This window comes from Dermacentor variabilis, chromosome 10 (assembly GCF_050947875.1).
Source record: "Dermacentor variabilis isolate Ectoservices chromosome 10, ASM5094787v1, whole genome shotgun sequence".
In the NCBI taxonomy this organism is placed as follows: Eukaryota; Metazoa; Arthropoda; class Arachnida; order Ixodida; family Ixodidae; genus Dermacentor; species Dermacentor variabilis.
Window position 1 is genome coordinate 33488702 of NC_134577.1, and position 18937 is coordinate 33507638.

At 45.7% G+C, this 18937-nt stretch overlaps 1 long non-coding RNA gene across 1 annotated transcript in view; it reads right to left on the bottom strand.

Annotated features, from left to right (window-relative positions):
- The window catches only part of LOC142559477 (uncharacterized), a 287689-nt gene that overhangs the window by 39494 nt on the left and 229258 nt on the right, over positions 1–18937 (bottom strand). The window lies entirely within an intron of this gene.

The window sequence follows — 18937 nt, forward strand, 5'->3', positions numbered from 1 at the left end:
TTCGAATACGTCTTGGAGACCTGTTCTAGATCGTCTCAAGAAAGCAATTAAGCCGGACATTAGCAGAGATATCCGACGTTTTCCCGCCGAAGTTCTCTCATTCGTGTCTTCTTTAACCCGTTTTTATCGTCTTGGATAAACGCTACGAAAACGTTACGTATCTCTTTTGTGCTACCTGGGACACGGAACCTCACGACGACGGCGACGGCAGAAATGAGCCTAGAGTGTCCATATCATTGCTATCGCAATAAAACGAGCTGTTGTGCTAGGAGTCCTTCGTTTTGATTGCGCCATCAGACTACTTCACCTACGTCTACCAACTTAAAGCCAACGTCTTTCTGAGTGACTTTACCACCACTCTTCCGTATCGGGTACATGACTCAAACCTCTTTCCTGTGCCGCACAGCCGCGACAATAAATTTACACCATTTTCAGGTTTCAGCTCTTTTTGTGCGTCGCGCTTTCAATATTTTAGTCCGAGAAGATTTACTATTGAAGGCACGCGTTGCCGCAGTTTCGTTTCATGACATTTGTTCGTGGGCTTGCGTTATGAAAATGCTGAGGAATAATTTTGTCAGGAACGTAAGAGCTAGTATGAGCAACTTTAGAGATAGAATCGCGTGGCAACTTAACCGGCATATACCGCATGGCATGGCATGTAGCACACATATACCTAAATATAAACGGAACCTCACGGCGACGCCGATGGGAAAATTGGCTTGCAGTGTTCACATATTTGATGTAGCAATAAACAAAAGGAAAAAATAACAAAGCGATTATCTATGTCGACGGTTATATATCACACTTGTGTGACAAGTGGTCCGATCCAGGCACCGCGTTTGTAGCATAGGAGGAGGAAAGAGAAAAGAAGAAGGCAGGGAGGTTAACTAGAATAACGTCCGGTTGGCTACCATACACCGGGGGAATGGGAAAGCAAAGATCACAGGGAGAGAGAGGAGGGAAGGAAAGAATGAAATTGTGGCAAGTTCGCTGACGCGTGCGGTTTTACAGAAAGTGCCTTAATAGTCACAGGTGTATTTTCAATGCTGCTAATATTATGATGAGACCACAGCAGGTGAGCATACAAACAAGCTTCCAAAAGACTTCCGGTTAAGCCTTCTTGAACAAAACAAGTATACAATGCCCTCTAAATACAGGGTGTTTCAGCTAACACTTTCAAAATTTCAGAAAGGTTGCCTGTGACAGCTGGCACAATTCCAGTTCATGAAGCGGCGGGCACCGCGTGCAAAAAAATATGAAAATGTACAATAGCCGAATTAACGCAAATTAACCTTTACGATAATTACATCATGGCCCGTATTGTAATTTACGAATTCCAGTCGTGGAGTTCGCAAGGCGGATGAACTTGGAACGGATTCTAGGATGACGGCAGTTTTGAGATATTAATTCCGGAACTTTGAGGAGAAATGCATTGGCGTTCCAGTTGCCTTTGTGCTTAATGAATAAAACGACATTTTCTTAAGAAAGTAACAGGAACGCCACTTATTATCCGCAAAGTTCCGGAATCAATACCTCGAAACGGCTGCCATCCTGAAAATTCGTTCCGAGTGGATCCGCCGTGCGAGCTCAACGGCTAGAATTTGTAAATTACAATATGGCCCATATGTTCATCAGTTAAGAACTTAATCAGTGAATTTTTGTTATTTATTCGATTATTCATTCCAACGTATTGTGCAAGTACTGTCTGCCTCTTCGAGTAGATCTCCAGCTCATGAACTAGAATTGTGCGACCTGCCACAGGCATCCTTTAAAATGTTTTGAAATTTTACGCTGAAACAGCGGGCATAACTGCGGAATCGGAACCAGCATTTCTGCGCAATAATAATGATTGACAGCCGAATTTTACAGTTAATTGTAACACGATAGGCACACAGATGATAGAGGCAAGGGGCACATTCCTTGTATTTCAACAACTAAAAGAAATGCCCGTGTATTCATCTAAGGCACAAAACATTTCTTTTCTCCACTGCTAACTTGCCTTCTGGGCTCGTGAACACACTGCTGCTACAGCACGGACAATAGATGCGGCACACTTTCACTATCATGTAAATGTGAAGTTTAAGTAGAGACAAGTACATATAATGTCGTCCAGTAACCGTGACTACGCTGGCCAATATATGGCTAAATAAACAATTTTCTTTTTCGTTTTTTGTGTTAGACCGAAACTGCAATAAGATCCCCCGAAAATTTTGTTTTGAGCGTGTACACTTTAACGCAGCGAGCTTATTTCAAATATATGGATACCTCTACATCACCATATCAGGTACACAAAGTTGTCTAGCACTCTTGTTGTGGGAGCGATCCATACAAGTTTAAACGCTTAACGACGCGATGCCAATGTGAGAGACTACTAACCTTTCAACGAGGCCTTCGCTTTGAAAGTTGAAGACATTCATTCCGCCCGCTAATAAATTTAATGGGCTGAGTGGGAGGCGAGTATTGTATCACGAAGCTTGGCATTGATTTCTGTTCATTTTTTCACGGTCTTCATTACATAAACAAAATCGGATCCCTGGCTGATAGTGGCAGCAATAGCGACAGAGTCTAAACATGGAAACTGTTACAGGAGCGGCCATTTTCACAAAAACGAATAATCACCTCTCGTTTAGAATAAATAATGGCGAAGATGCTGTTGCGCGTTTTCGATAGGATGACAAATGTCATCGACGTTAACAAAGTACACTTTACCTACAGGCAGATATATTATACATGCCGTAACATGACGCTTGCTGTCTAAGTTACGTACAGTCGCCAGTTTTGTTATGGTGATCACTTAAGCCCTAGGCGAACAGGCGCCACGTGTACTAAGATTGTGTGGTTACGTGTGTTGGTGGAGAAAATTAAATGATAATCAAATGGTCTAGTTACCAATTCATGCATTGTAATGTGCACTGACACTTTCGCAAGAAAACAATGTGCCTTCTTGCGAGGAAGACGCCATTAGTACGAAAACTTTGTACGCAACCCGATCACCTTGACATCGCGCCTTAGTGACAATATAGCATTCGCTTCCCCTAAATTTTACTAAGACCGCTGTCGTCTTTACGCATTATGAAAAAAAAAATGTTTTTAAATCACGAATACGTAACACGTAGAGAAAAGACAAGACGGAGTATAACAGACGTTATAAACAAACAAGGCCAATTCAAGACGTACAGATACTTAAGCAGTGCACATACAACGCAACAAAATGTAGCGGCAAAGTGCAGATGGCCGGAAGCGCGACTTCGCCCGGAATTCAATTCCATTTTTCTTCATTTCTCGTCGCGAAATGCAGCGGTCCCTAGAATCCCAGCGGAGAGGCGCATCTTTACTGTACCTCCGGGCTGAAAAAGTGGGAGGAAAAACAACCATAAAAAAACGAGAAAACAACAACAACGACGGTGCAACGCTCTCTACGACAGGCAAACGGCCTTAGGATGCAGGCGCGGTGCGGAAAGCCGGAAGCAACAGGGAAAGAAACGGTAAGTAGAAAGAGCTCCGCGAATGCACGGTGCAGTGCGTCCCGATGAATTCGGGCGTCCAAGCGAACAGCCGGCTCAGTTATCGAAAAGCTGAATATCTAATCGAGAGAATCAGCAGTGGGCGAATAAGTGAAGGCTCAGGCAAGGGCAGCCTCGGATAGAGGCTGAGGCTGCCCTTAGCTTCGTCTTGTCTGATTTATTTGTTTGTTTGTTTGTTTCTATTTCTTTGTCTGTTTGTTTCCTTATCTTACCCTGAGGATGTAGAGCACCAGAGAAAGAAGTTGCATAAGATTCGCAAGCCATTCTCTTGTAGTAAGTGCAACCTGCGGGTCTTCCGTTCCTGCTTGCGTACTCCATTCTTTGTTTTCACTTTACTTGGTTCTTTGTTACTTTTTCTAGGTGTCGATCCTGTCCTTCCTAAGGAGTATAGGCAAGCGTTGCGTCCTTTCGGTGGCAATTGTCAGCCCGCTCATTCTCTATTCCTCCCTCGATCCATTCTGTGTGTTTTCATGTGGAATTGTAATAATAGGCCCCACAATGGTTTGCAGGTAGAAGCACGCTAATTACAACGATTTTGATCAGGCACAGGCGGCCATTGTCAAAACAACCTTTGGAAAATTATCCGTTCGAAGGCGTACGTTCGTCTCTCTGCGTAACACACCGTGTGTTGTTTTCACTGCGCGATTCCGCAGAGAACAATGCCGGCCAACGGAACATCTGTACGCGTAGCACAGATGGGGCCACAAGTAAGTCGAATCATCAATAGCGCGTAGTGCCGTGTGCTAGCTGCGGGGCAAAATATCACCAGCAGCAAACACGGTCGGCAAAGTTGACGGGAGTTCGTCTAGAATGCCTCACTTAAAAAAAGAGAGAGAGAAATCAGGTTAAGAAAAACGAAAAAAAAAAAAACGAGGCTCATACTTGGTATATACCGCCGCAACAAAGCACCAAGTCCTATTTCGCACAATTTACGGTCCCAATTTTGCGCTGGTCTGCGAATTTCGCCGCGCCGCAAAAAGAAAAGAAAAAATGCAGCGCGGTGCAGATAATGCGTGCGCAGTCCCAGAGTATATGCCGGGAAAACCGTGAATTTTCATTTCCCTTTCCCTCGCTGTCGTGTGCGTGCGCCTAACCTTTAATTTGCCGTTTTTATTTCTTCATTTCGTTTTCTCGTCTTCTTTTTTTGTTATTTCGTTGTTAAATCATCTGTGTCGGCGAAAGTCACTTCGGCGGCGTTCACCACGCCGGCATGTCGGCTTAAGTGAAACGAAGCAGCTGCAGGTCAGGCGTGCCACACGCAGGTTACTCCGGGGCGCCCATAATTTAGAAGTAGCCGCATATAGAGGCGCGGCCTCAGGGGCGGCTGCAATGTCAAGCCCCGGATGTAAACCGACGTAACCGTGCCGGGACGTAAATTACTTAGGACGTGCAACCAAACGAAGTTGTGGGCAAAGGTGAAAAGGGGAAAACAAACACTAAAATAAGAGACGAGGTGTCAGTGGCGAAGCCGTCGCGGAAAGCACGGCGCGGGGAATATTAAACGTGGGCGCGAGTATAAAACGACGGGGCCACGCTACCAGAGAGCCTCGGTGTTTCGGTGCTGTGAAGGCAACTTTCGTCTTTGTTGAGGGCGACTGGCCCATGTGAACGCCTTTGACTTGCTCAGGCCCTCTGCGTGCGTACGCGAGCTCATGGCGTCTTCCCCTCCCTCCCTCCCTCCCTCTCTCTCTATTTCATCTTTCTATTCGCTCTTTCCTGTCCCCCACAGAAGGCGTCTTCCCCTCCCTCCCTCTCTCTCTATTTCATCTTTCTATTCGCTGTTTCCCGCCCCATAGAGAAGGCGTCTTCCCCTGCCTCCCTCCCTCTCTCTCTATTTCATCTTTCTATTCACTCTTTCCTGTCCCCCACAGAAGGCGTCTTCCACTCCATCCCTCCCTCTCTCTCTATTTCATCTTTCTATTCGCTCTTTCCCGTCCCCCAGAGAAGGGTAGCCAACCAGACGCTTTTCAGGTTAACATCCCTGCCTCCTCTTTTTTTTCCTTTCAGCCTCATCCTCAATCTGCGGGTACACGCGTGCACGATTAGACGGCGCCAGAGAAGATGACGAGATAAGGAGTGAGAAAGAAGGCAGAACACAAGCTCAAACGATACGCGCACACAGACACGCTAGCGTAATACGCGGATAGAAGAAGAACACGCAACATGAATGGTCACCATGCTGCTATCGGTGAGGTGTAGCCGACCGCACCAATCGGTTGCCCTAGCGTTGCGCTTTACAATACGCGTGCTCAAGTTAACTTCGTAACAAATACACAGCCGTCAATGGGACTGACGTAAAGGCAAACAAGCGCCGCGGGAAGGAAATGCGTCAAAATGCTTCCCTCCCGGTCACAAGACTAAGCGCGACACAGACAGACAGACAGACAGACAGACAGACAGACAGACAGACAGACAGACAGACAGACAGACAGACAGACAGACAGACAGACAGACAGACAGACAGACCGACAGACAGACAGACAGACAGACAGACAGACGGACGGACGGACAGACGGACGGACGGACGGACAGAATACTGGGTGGTATAACGTTGCGAGTGATGTGTGCTTCACGCACACGCATTATGTCAGTTGACATGTTGCGTTAAAGAAGCAGAAAATCAATTTTTCTTGACATAATCGCTTGAAGGAGGCAAATACGGATAAAGTGCCTCAAGACGAGGACTTGAACAATGGAAGCGACGAATCATAAACTTCAGAAAATAAAATAAGCGGAGGAATGCAGGTTGGTATCACAACAGGGAAATACAGATCAAGATGAACGCTTTGAGAAGCATCACGCAAAAATGACTATTGATCACCGCTCTAGAAGCGGCGAAAGCTTTTTTGATTATTTTTTTTTTCAATGTTCCCCAAAGAAATGCTGGCGAGTTTCGTTTCTTGCAAAGCGAGGCGTCGTGTCGCGTGTTCTGCCTATTTACTATCCCTCCACGATTCTTCCACCTCGGGTAAGTTGTCCTTTTGTCTCCGAGATGCGCCTATCTATATTCGTTAAGGGTTCGTTGGCCTCTAAAGCAGACGACCTGAATACAACGCTCAGCTCTTTTCAGCGTTGCTGATATCCGGGTCGTTCCAAACGAAAACAATAATATAAATAAAAATGGAGGTAAAATAGGCGGAGAGATCGGAAGCCGGCGGAAACGCTTGCACCCATGACGGCAGGGGAAACGTGCCCGTTTTTTTTTAACGCTTTGTTTTATTTAGTCACCAGGTAAACACGTTACTGACTGAAGAGTTCGTTGTCATGATTGTTTCCCGTATACCTTAGACATGAGAAAACGCTTTCGAGGAGACGAACAAGTTGAAACGAAACGAAAAGCTAGGGTATTCGGAAAAACAGAACAAAGAGAAAGAAAGAAAGATAGATAGATAGATAGATAGATAGATAGATAGATAGATAGATAGATAGATAGATAGATAGATAGATAGATAGATAGATAGATAGATAGATAGATAGATAGATAGATAGAAAGTCACTGTCGTACTCAGCCCTACATCGGGTCGCGTACCTCGGAAACAACGTCTGTAATCGTGATGACGACAGGTATAGAACCGTGCAGACGACAACTGTGAAACTACACGCCTGTCGGCGGCGAGTGCAGCGCAAAGAATACGACACGTGATTAGGCGATGTACAGGAGCGAGCAGACGCAGGAAACGTAAACCTCGGGGAAAACGTCCAGAGAAACTCCCGACAGCCGAACGCATCACTGTCGGAAGGGTTTCCAGAGACAGCGAGAGGCGAAATAACGAAACAACAAAACGCGTGATCGGGCTGCAAAGTGCCGTATACGCAACGACACTTCTTTTTTTGTGTGCAGAGCGTCAGTGAAAACAAGCGCGAGATTAACCTTGTCATTCGACAGTGATGTATCCTTAGGCTTGCATGAAAAAGAACAAGCCTCGTCTTGCTGGAACGGCATTGAAACACAGGTGACAGCGGAGAATGAAAACGAACCTTTCTTGCCGTTCACGCCCAAGCGTCGTTGCTCTATAAACATTCAATGCAACTTGGTGCTGCCGAGAAGCTCCTCGTGTGTGTGATCTGGGTTTCCAGAGCTCCCTGTCTCTTTTGTTTACTGGATGTGACGTTCAGAAAACGGAGTTTCGATAGTTTCGTTGCCTGTACAGGACGCGCGACTATCGACACACCTCAATCCGCTATAGCACGTTCGGATGCCTAAACACAGAGCCCATGTGAGAAGCTTCCAAAGTGATACCCGAGTCCCTTGATAACGTTTAACTCGTCACCGTAAGGAGTGTCAAAGTGGGAAAAAAGTGTACGTGCGTGTGAAGCGTGAGAAGCCGCTCGCGTGGCAGGTGAATACAGAGAGGGGGATTCAATTGAATTGAATTTTGTTTGACAAAACGCGTACGGTGAATTTTCTTAAACTGTTTGAGCCCGTAGCCAAGAAAGGTCAGTAACGGGTCCAATATTGAAGTGCAGTAAGTCACGCAGGCATAGGTTACGTACTGGCATTGAAAGCATGATAACAACAGACAAAGCTCACAAGTTTCATCGTGTGTAAGGAAGATGAAAAAAGAAGGCCGAAAAGAAAAACAGCAACAACAACGAAGCCATAATAAATTAACACTGAACTATAATACATTGAAGACTAACACATAATACACTAAAGGCGGGAAAACAGGGGAGTATGAAATTCTCGTTGGCTCACTAGATAATAGAAATCTTAACTCAGAGAAGTTAAAAGAAAAATAGTCATACATAGATCTAGTTATTAGTGCGGGGAAAGGGACGTTAAGACATTGTCATAATATATATATATATATATATATATATATATATATATATATATATATATATATATCCCGTTGCTGCATTTTAACTGCATTTTAACGCATTTACCGCTAAAGCGTAGCTAACTTTTTTTTACGAAAGGACACTGCCGATACGATTGAAGAGTCGCGCTAGGGTCATCGATAAAACCAATACTTGCTGCAGATCCAGTCACCAGCCGAGAACGAGCGTACGATAGAGAACCAACGGCAGTTGCCTCACGCGCGAAGCGCCACGTACGGGCGCACGCTTTACGATCAGAACGAGCGCCAGCAGGGGCAAGCGCATCGCGGGAATTCGGGCGTCAACGTTGCCGCGGACGTCCCACGAACGGGGAAAACAAAATGGCTCTTTTTCTTTCTTTTTTCTTTCTTTTTTTTTCTTTTTTTTTTTTTTTTTTTTTTTTGCGGTCGTCATCAGTCAAGCGAAGCGCGACACTAACGTGTCAAGAGGATCGAAGAGGTGCGCAAAGATTTATTCGGACAGATATATGAGAGAACAACGATGGAGAGAGAGAGAGAGAGAGAGAGAGAGAGAGAGGAGAAGGGAGGAACGATTGTTGAGCTCCGTTAAAGAGCAGACAGCCATGGCCAGCAATCAATGAGATTATCGATTGCAAACAAAATCTTGTCAATGTAGAAGTTTGTAGCCGCGTTTCGGGGCGGGAACGGACGACGCGTCCGGAAGAGAGCGAGAGAATAAAAGAAACAAGCAGTTTTTTTCTTTTTTTCTTGCGGGTATAGTGACTCCGGGATGAAGAGACAGGAACAAGCGAGGAAAGCCGTAGGGCTTGCGTCCGTTGTCTCTCGCGCCCGATTTTCGTTAATAGCTTTGGAGGGGGGGGGGACCAACAAATAGATCGATACGGACTATAAGAATTAACGACACCGCTTTCACATGCGGTCAGCACGCCGCTGCGTGCCCAAACGCACAAAGGGTTCACTCTGGCGAGCTTTGGACTCTGGCGGAAGCTCACAAAATCGAGCGGCACGAGGACCAGTTCACGGCGTTATTGCTTTGTTTCTGTTCTAATAGAAGGACAACTACAGGTTATGTTATTATTCACATACCTGTTAGTACAGGAGTCTTGTATGAGATATTAAGCAGATTCGTCTTCGCGTAAGTGGGCGAGTGAGTACTTGCATGAAAACGGAAGTGTTGGCAAGTGTTCTTGCCGTCGAATTCTCCAAAAATCACGTTCAATCAAAACAATCACGTTCTGATGTTTCTGCACGCATCGCTGTTGCCGTGAAATGCCCGTAATATTCGCCTGGCATCGGACAAACAGCAATCGCGGCATTTAGCCCAACCGAACATCCAGCCTACGCCTCGTCAATGAACTGAATGATTGACTGATTGATTGATTCCTTGGACGTCCTGTAGAGAGCGTGTTCCATCTCCCAACTGTGACATATGAACTAGTGCCATACATTAACATAGAAGATCAAGTTAGTTAACAATTGAATGAGTGATTTATAATTACCGTCGGGGCGAAAATTTTGTTCCTGGTTTAATATCAAGACTCTCTCCTGCCTGATTCCAACTGTTCACTTCCTGGTAAAATAGTTCCTACATGAGAATGGAAGCGGTGAGGAGGGTGGGGGTAAAAGGGAGCTTTAAACATCCTGCGTAAAAATGTCACCTTCATATTATTTCTCGAGTTATACACTTTTGTGCTTGGTCGTTTCTCTATTAGGTTCTTTGTTTACTTAGGAGAGCTTACCTACTGGTTGCCTTGGTGCCTTACCTCAACTTCAGTTGCTGCTTCTGAAGTCAGCCTAGTTACGGTTTCGTTCATTACATCTATGTTATCTTCACCTTCTCGTTCTAAAGCTGCACATTTGTTTGCCAGCACCAGCCTCAATTCATCTGCTTTTACGCATACCGCGTCTAGGTTGGCCTGTTTCTGTTTGACTAATTTTACGCTTTCTCTCTTCAAACTGGGGAAAAATCCTACACCTCACTAACCTATGCTCACTGCCTTTCCCTGCCCAACACTTTTACGTACCGTAGGCAAAATATTTTTTTGCTGCGCACGTGGTACAACGCAGCGCCCGACAGAACGCCTGACTCCGTGTAATGGACAAATCCCCTGACTGTTCGCTGACGGGTCTAGTTGGGAATCGATCTTCGCACGTTCAAAAATGGGTGGTGCGCTTTCGGGTATGACTCGTGCGCCGGATCGGACACCAGGTCACACCACGTGTCTCTGAAGAAACGAACGTCCCCATCCGGAGCCGGCATTTAAATAGCTTCATTTACGTACCTGTCGACCTTTGAATCGCAAAAAGCGTAAAATCTCAAGGACACGGCACCAAGAAGGAGGAAAAAAAGGGACAGTAGGAGTGAGGGAACAGCGCGCATTTCCTTGACGCTTGGCCCTGAGCCGGCAAACCGTGCTGCTTGTCAGTCCCAGCTGTTCTAACAGCGGAGACCGGCAAGCAACACGTGGTTTTTGTACCTCAGTGTCGTTCTCAGCAATTTCGCTGCTGCCGATTTCGTCTGCTTCAGGAATATGTTCGAATGAAATTGCTCGAAGCAAGTAACTTTCTTGCGTCCTGTCACCATCAGGGGATTTCCGACGGAGACAAAAACGGACAGGAACTGAGGCGGACAAAGTGTGTGAACTTTTCTGAAAGTTGTGGCGAGTTCGGAGGTATGTTTTTATCGTAACTAATACTACTTATTAATTTAACAGGCCTGTCATCGCGTTTCCAGTTTCCTCGTGTATGTGGCGCCACCGCGTCGCTCCGCATACAAGAGGTAGTCAACAGCCCGACTGGGACCAATAGACGTCAAAATGAAAAACTGAATTTAAAAAAAAATGTCGCTGCCGAGTTCGCCCCCCCCCTCCCTTTATTTTATTGGGGTGAATAACTAAGGCGATAATGACACCAACATATGGTGCCGGCTACTCCTTTCCGCATGAGCGACATGCACCACATATTATCACATAATATCGATAACATCACATAACATTAGATAGCATCACCAAAAAGTAAAAAATGACGTAAGCATTATAGATGTTTCAAACACTACAAGGGCAATACAAACGGACCAAATATCACATGAGAGCAAAGTGCATACTGTATACATACAATGCGCGCATGTGAAGTGAACGTTACTTTCGCCAGGCGAAACACACTTCTTTTTTTCTAATATTTCTGCGCAATATCACTGGGCCAGTAAAATTATTCAGAAGCAGTCAGCGCACATTTTTGATGAGTATTTGTTGACCATAGTCCCGGCAGTTTTAGCCTCATTGGCCTTCAATCGAGTCTCAAGAGTTCTGACGCCAGTCGGTTTTTTCATGGTATTCGTGACATTATGCAGGTATAGGCGGCAAGTACGCATGTTTTCGGCACAGCAATAGGAAATTCGATGCAATGCATTTGGAGCATTCATTTGATACTTTTTAATACGCCGAAAATGGAGTGCCTGTGATCAACAATAAGTGTTTCTTTCTTTATTAAGTCCGCATTTATTTTCCTATCTCGCAAGTGTATCTTTTTTTCTTCTTTTACTTCAATATGTTGTCTGCGCATAGTACTCTCAATTTATTCATCATTCTTCCTCCTTTATTTTCGGTTTGTTTGAATTACTGGCTGTTAGTGTAGGCACGATTTGCGAAGGGTCAGGAACTCAGTCAGGCACCTTATGACGCCTTTGTACGATGCATTTTGACTTTCTTTATGCAAAATAATCAAGCAATAAAGACAACGAATGGAAAGAAAGCTTAATGCGTTTCGTTTCCCAGAATATGCAACGTCAAATATGAAGCGACGAGGCCGGAGACTAGGATAGCGCATGAGGGCGATTCAAGACGAGGAAAAAGATCAGAGCGAACTGGATTCGAGCGCTGTCCCGACGGCAAGGAATTAGCCACTTCACACGGTGAAATGTGGAAAGAAAATGTGGCTCCAGGAAAGAAACGCAGATTAACGATAAAGCTTAAAAGAACAATCTGGGAATAGAGGAAACGCGGCGTCTCTCCTAATTGGTCGAAAATGAGAGTCTGGCCGTGCGACGCCTAATTAGGACTGGAAAAAGAGGGAGGGGGGGAATGTCCACGTCCACCGCACTTAGATCAAGGAAAGCAGGCTATAAAACGAGAGAATATTGAATAAACCTGAGAGCAAGGGAGGAACCGAACCAGGCAAAATACAGCATCGCAGGTAGTAATCGTGTCGAAACTTCAAGTTCCGAGTCGTAAAGGAAATCTAATCACTTATAAGTCTGGCGACGGCGTCGAATGAGGAGCGAGATTTTCTACGGCACTGAAGACTTTGCCTATTTTTTTTAACACTGTCAACTGTGGATCACACGAATGACTATATAAAAGTGACGACACCACATCAGGAACAGATGCCAAGCCACAAGAATAATAAATACATCAATGCGTGTTCACAGCATGTTCAAATGCAGAAGCATTTCCCGAAGCAATAAAGTTTGATAGGCGATCTCAAAATTCTATTCCATACTAAAAAAAAAAGGGAATAAAAATTTGTCGCTATTGTTAATGTGTGGCGGAAGGCTGAAAAAAAAATCAAGAATAATGCGGACGTTACCTCCTTTTGGTGCTTGTATACGTAGCTGCGTTCTCATTGCTTCTAACTTTAACTTGAATTTTGTTTGCCTACAATAGTAATTTTGTCTCATATAAATCGACGTGCGTCACTTAATCCATCCTAAACTGTACTGTCCTGCAAAAGTGCGAGCCGACTTCATAGCAAATATTGACCAGATCAATAACGACATGCTTTAGACGCAGTTAAGAAACCACAGAGATTCTGATCTCTGCACAGCCTATTCAGTCCTTTAGGAGTGGAATGTACGTGAATGCTAAAAGGATACGCCGTTGACTTTTTATTAGAGGGCAGGTCTTAGGCGCCCGTTCCGGTGTTTCGCGTCCGCGCCAACACCCGGCGCAGACGAGCGAACGAGCAGAGCGAAAGATGAAAGAGCGAACGCGGGGCGCAGCGAGGGATGAACTCCGAGGGGGAGGGTGCAGCGGAACTACGAGGGGGAAAGCGGAGGAGGAGAGTATTGCAAAAAGCTTTAGAAGGAAAGCACAGTGCCGCGCAAAGAGTCTGTCCACCGATACTATATATGAAAACAAAGCGCTGCATGAGCGGAGGTCTGTCTGCGGCGGCTGCAGCTGTGAATCGAGCCCACGCATCATCCACGCGCCGCCTCTCGCGATCTCCCGATTGGCGAGGCAGTCGCACCGCACTTCGCTCCGCTTGCAACGTTGCGCACGAGACAGATTGTCCGCGCCGGCCAATTTGTCGCGATAGAGCTGCGCTCTAATTTCGCATAAGAGACTATCGTAATCGTCGGCGAATTTTTAAAATAAAGATTGTGGAAAATCGCACATTTTCAAAAGACTATAAAGTTTGTAAGTCAAACCCCGCAATGAAAAATAATACCACAATTCTGTAATTTGCATCTAATAGTGCCCCGAAAGAGGACAAAATTGCTAGACATAACGAGCCGCAGTGTGAAGTAAACGTGCGGCAAGCTGTTGTCTGCAAGCTTCGGCCTCCTCTCTACGTTGACGTCTCGCATCGTCGCGTTGCTGCTTTCGCAGTTCGGCTTCTTTAGCTCATTTTCGACGCTCAGCTGCGGCTTCGCGTGCCCGTATAAAGGGGTCAGACTCGCATCAAAGACTTTACGTTGTATCCTCTCAGGAGGTGAAAGCAGCGCTCACAACCGAACGTAACGCTATCGCATTAAAGTCGCTGAAGTGAAGCATGAGCATCTACAATTTTTTTTTCAACCGTCAGCGCAGGAAAACAGCCAGAAGGTATACCTTGAATCTTCACCTTAAAAACGGCGCACCATAGTACAAAGCAGTAAAGCAGAGCGCCCTCGCCAACAGAATGCATGAACGCCTTGTCAGAAAACAAAAGTAGAACTATACTGAAAAAAAAGTAAGAGAAAACACCAGGCAGCCACTGGTGCGTACTTATGCGCCCCTTTTGTGGAGGATCGTGTAGCGCAACCATGCGCACGAGCAGACGACGCGCAAAGAGCAGGGATCCCCATAAAGCAGACAGACGACAAACAGACGGCGATGAAAGATGAAGAAAAAGAGCAAGACTGGACTGGACTGTGAGGACAAGTTTCCTCTGCTTTGTCAAGCAAAAGAAAAAAAAATACACGTTGAGAAAGAAACAACGGGGGGGGGGGGGGGGGGACACCGTGATCAGGTAATGGTTTGACTTCTTTTGTGTAACACGATCTACGCCTGCTTCAGTGTGCGCTTTTGTTCGGGTGTTTTGCAGGAGAGCCGAACAGAAGTACTTTCTTTCAGTGCTCCAGCAGAAGGCAACAAAAAGGTATTATTCTGCCCCATGTCCCTACAATAAAGACAAAGAAAAAGATCTCGCAGCAGCGCCCGCACTCTAGCTTAGCACAGGTTCAGGTAGAATTTGATTTGCAAATATATTCCTTCAGATGATGTCGCGCAAAACAGAACGGGCTGGCCCCCTCTTCAGAAAGGAACTGGAGTCTCTCATTAGAGAAACGAAAAAAACGATACGGAAAAGGGGTTTGCGCAACGAAGTTCCTTCCCGTGCTGTTGCTAGTTCTTTTATATCCACTCCAATTATGACGTCCGCCTTAGTTATTGTAGAAACGGGGCCGCAAACAGCGGGTTGCTGTTTATTACAATCGAATGAGTCGTTCCAGTACGTAGGCGGTGCGTTGTCACTTTGATCTCTATTTTCTTTCAATTGATTAATTGTACATGGCTCCAAGAAGAAGGCAGGACGTTATTCGAAATTTCGCGGGAAAGTTACACAAGATTTACAGTACGGTGCGGATCCTAAAGAGAGAACGAAACTCATAATAAAGCCATTATAACAGTAACATACATTCCGTATTACAGCGAAACAAATATCTGACATGGCGCTTTAGACAGATCTGTATACAAAAAAAAAAAGAAAAAAAAATCTGCCCTCAGCCCTTCGTGTCACATCTTTAGCAACAATTGATGGCTCAGAGCACAAGAGTGACGTGTACTGCAAATGCCTGTTTCGCCGTTGCCATAAATCTGTTGACTGCTTGCGCATGCCGGTACATCATTGTAACCTCTTAGGGAGGAAATGAAACGGTGAAAACCTCAAAGAAACCCATCGAATCACTGCAGCTTACTTCAAATTGGTGTATTTTGGTGTATAAGTGTCATCGGAGCTTTTTTTTTTTTTTGTTATATAGTCGTGTTTGGCGCAGCACAGCCTTAGCTGCTTTTGCGCCATTAAACCCCATCTAACTAATTTCTTTTTGTTATAATGTGCGTAAACAAGAAACAACAACAAAAAAGAGATGCTGCTGCCATGCGATCTAGAGAGCACAGATCGACGTCAAGCCGCACTTTATGCGGCTTCATTTATTTTTATTTTTTTTGTCTGTGTCCTCGATGTCACATCACGCAGAAAAAATTTAAACTGAATTGAAAACATTAAAAAACAAGTCCACTTTAGGTTCCTTCTGAGGCGCTGCACTGTACGCGACCACGGATATTGAAAGTAACACGAAAGATCGTCAGCCAGCTTAAAATACTACAAAGCATTACGCCTGGTCCCACTTCTGGGAAGGTGAAGCCGATGTAACAGCAGTTTATTTCCTCTTAAAACTTTTTGCGCGCAAACAAACAGGATCGAAGAATAGGAGTAACACAAGGACGAGCGCTTTCCCAGGTCGAAGGCGAGAGCACTTTGAGCGCTCTGAGCTGGAGCACGGTCGTCCTTGTGTTGCTCCTATTCTTCGTCCCTGTTTGTTTGCGCACAAAAAGTTTTAAGATCTATCTGTTCCAACTAGGCCGACTCGCAGTTAAACTTATTTCCGGCATTGTGTGCTTTGGACAATACTTCTTGATTCAAGGAAGAAAAGCACGTCTAACTTTATAGTGACTTATTTTTCGCAAGTAGTGCACATGCACATATGACCTCGAGGGCTTTCTTCTGCTACGGTGTTTCGAAGAACGCCATACCTCGTGTTTCTGTCAAGCAGAGCATATTTTTCAAGGCGACTGTCCTGTTTTTTTTTCTCCAGTTTTAGTTGACAGGATTGAGATTAATGATTTTGACTAACGCCGCGATGCATAGCGGGTCGAATAAAAGACACTATATTGGGAGACCATTTTTCATTGTCAAGTCGTACGGCGTATGCTTTCTCGGCATAAACGGCGCTGCAAAGATGAAAGAACCATTAAGAAGCGCCCACGAAAAAGTGTCACGCGTTTTTCAGTTTCACAAATGACGCGACAAGCTCGCCGACAAAGACTCGCTATGTGATTCATCGGACGGTCACAGCGCCCCAGGGAGCGTTTGCGCAGTGGTATTATAGACGTTTAGCCTGTCCGCTATTCCGGCAAACGGGGGCGGTTTGGGCGGATTGCCGGATTTGCGGGGGCGTAAACGTGAGCAGCCGGAGCGGTGTAGCCGCCTAGTAACGTAGAGTTCAAACAGACAAGCACAGAGCTAAAAGTGCAGTAACTCACTATTCTTCGCTGCTGGTGCAAATATTCGGCAGCGGCGTAATTGTGAACACGATTACGCCGCTGTCGAAAATTTGCACCAGCAGCTAAGCAGAATAAAGTATTTAGCTTTGTGTTTGTGTGGTTGAACAATGCGCCACCAGCCGGCGCCACCAATCTGGTCGCTCACGTTTACGCCCCCGCTCATCCGGCAAACTGCCCGCACGCACTAAAATTCTCTATTGTGCTTCTCAAGCGCGCCTTCCTGTGAACAAGGTCGGCTGCATCGTGACTGGCGACGGGCAAGCGGCCAGGCGTTCTTTATCTCATCGGCAGCGCTCGGCAAGCAGCATGCATTTTCGCCGTCATCCGACGGGGGCCGACCGTGTTCACCGAACGCACGCTTGAGAGCAGCACGATACCACTGCGAAAGCGCTCCGTCACGTGGATTTTTTTTCTTCATATTTCGCAGGCTTTATTTGCAACCCCCGCAAAAAATGACTACGTCATACGCATCGCAAAGCAAACAACTCGATCGCTGGTTTCTGAAGGAGCTCTAGAAATCTGCGTATCATACTTGGGGTCCTCATCCAATAATTAACAAAATTGGGTAATTGAACTTAATTAATCAGTGAGTTATAGGGAAAAAATTCTGAGTTACTATAGGATATTGCCAATAGTATGCAGTCGGTTCAATTCGCTTCCGACACGCCTTTCATTTTTAAATTATTGCCTCAACTTATGTGGGACACTCTGTATATAGCGTTTAACATTAACCACAAACAACGTACTTAAATAACAAATAGTGAACCAAAACTATCGAAAACGTGACATTATGACGTGGCTGAAGTTTAGGTACATCAAGTACTTCTCGAATTGTGATCACATCAGAATTGTGATCACATCAGAATTGGGATCATCGCAGGTGGGAATCGAAGCCCTGTGCTTGAAAGCAGAATGCGTTAGCTGTTGATTGCACTGGCACCGCGTGTAAAGGAAGCTGGCCGACAAGGGTCAAATAAACAAACAAAAAAAGAAATTCAGGCAAAACCCTTCCCCACGATGAATGTCGACGTCAATGCGATTAACATCGAAGCAGTGTAGAGAGAGGCCATACTCGTGCATGCAGCCAGGCTCGCGCATTCCACAAATACGCGTCTGGCACTAGCGTGAATACACGAGGTAATGATCGTTTTTTTTTTGCCCGGAATTCTTAAAGGTCACCTGTGCTAAATAACATAATTGCTGTCCTTGGGTTGGATTATTCCAAGAGGCTGATATTACTAGCAGGAGAAATCGAAACACATATTCAACTAATTAACAAGAAGCTAATTAACTTCATAATTAATGACTTCGTGGCGCATATTGCAATTTACATATTGTCGCCGGTGAGATTGAAAGGCGTATTCACTTCAAGGCGTATTCACGCTCACTTGGGTATCCAGGTACGTGCCACTCTCAATCAGCCGCTTTCGATCGAAAAGAGAGATCCTTTCAAATTCTCCAACGCTACACGGAATCAAACGCTGACGCTGTTTAAGCATCATTGGCCCTTGCGCCATGAAACCACGTATATCGCCACCAATGGAACCCAGGTCACGAGCGTTCCTCGAGGACAGCAACCCGACGTTTTAGCAACTGCACCACAAACGCACAAGGTATGTGCCACTTATGAGTTGGTGTCTTTCGCGGGAGCTCTTTATTGAGCTGCGTCAGGAATGCACTGCGTTGCGCCGCTCTTCAATGAACCTCAGACCAACTTGTGACATTATGTGCCACTGGGTGTGCAGAAAGCCAGCAAACAATTCTCAGCATTCGCAAGGATCGGCGCGCCACGCTTCTCGTCTCGGACGCCTTGCGCGAACTTTTGGGCCGCGTCACCAGATGGCGCCTCGCGTCCCGGAAGAAGGGCGAGAAGGCAGACCCGGTTGCGTTTTTAGAATTAATAGTAGGTACAGCGGGGCGTGGCAATTTTGACGGAGCTCGACGTTTCTGCGCAGCCGCGAGTAAGAGCGGGCACGAGAGAGAAAATCTGGGGGCTTTTGCTCCTTGAATATATGACTTAGCCTGGGCACTACAGAGGAGGTTTCTTAGAGCGCATTGTATTCGTTTG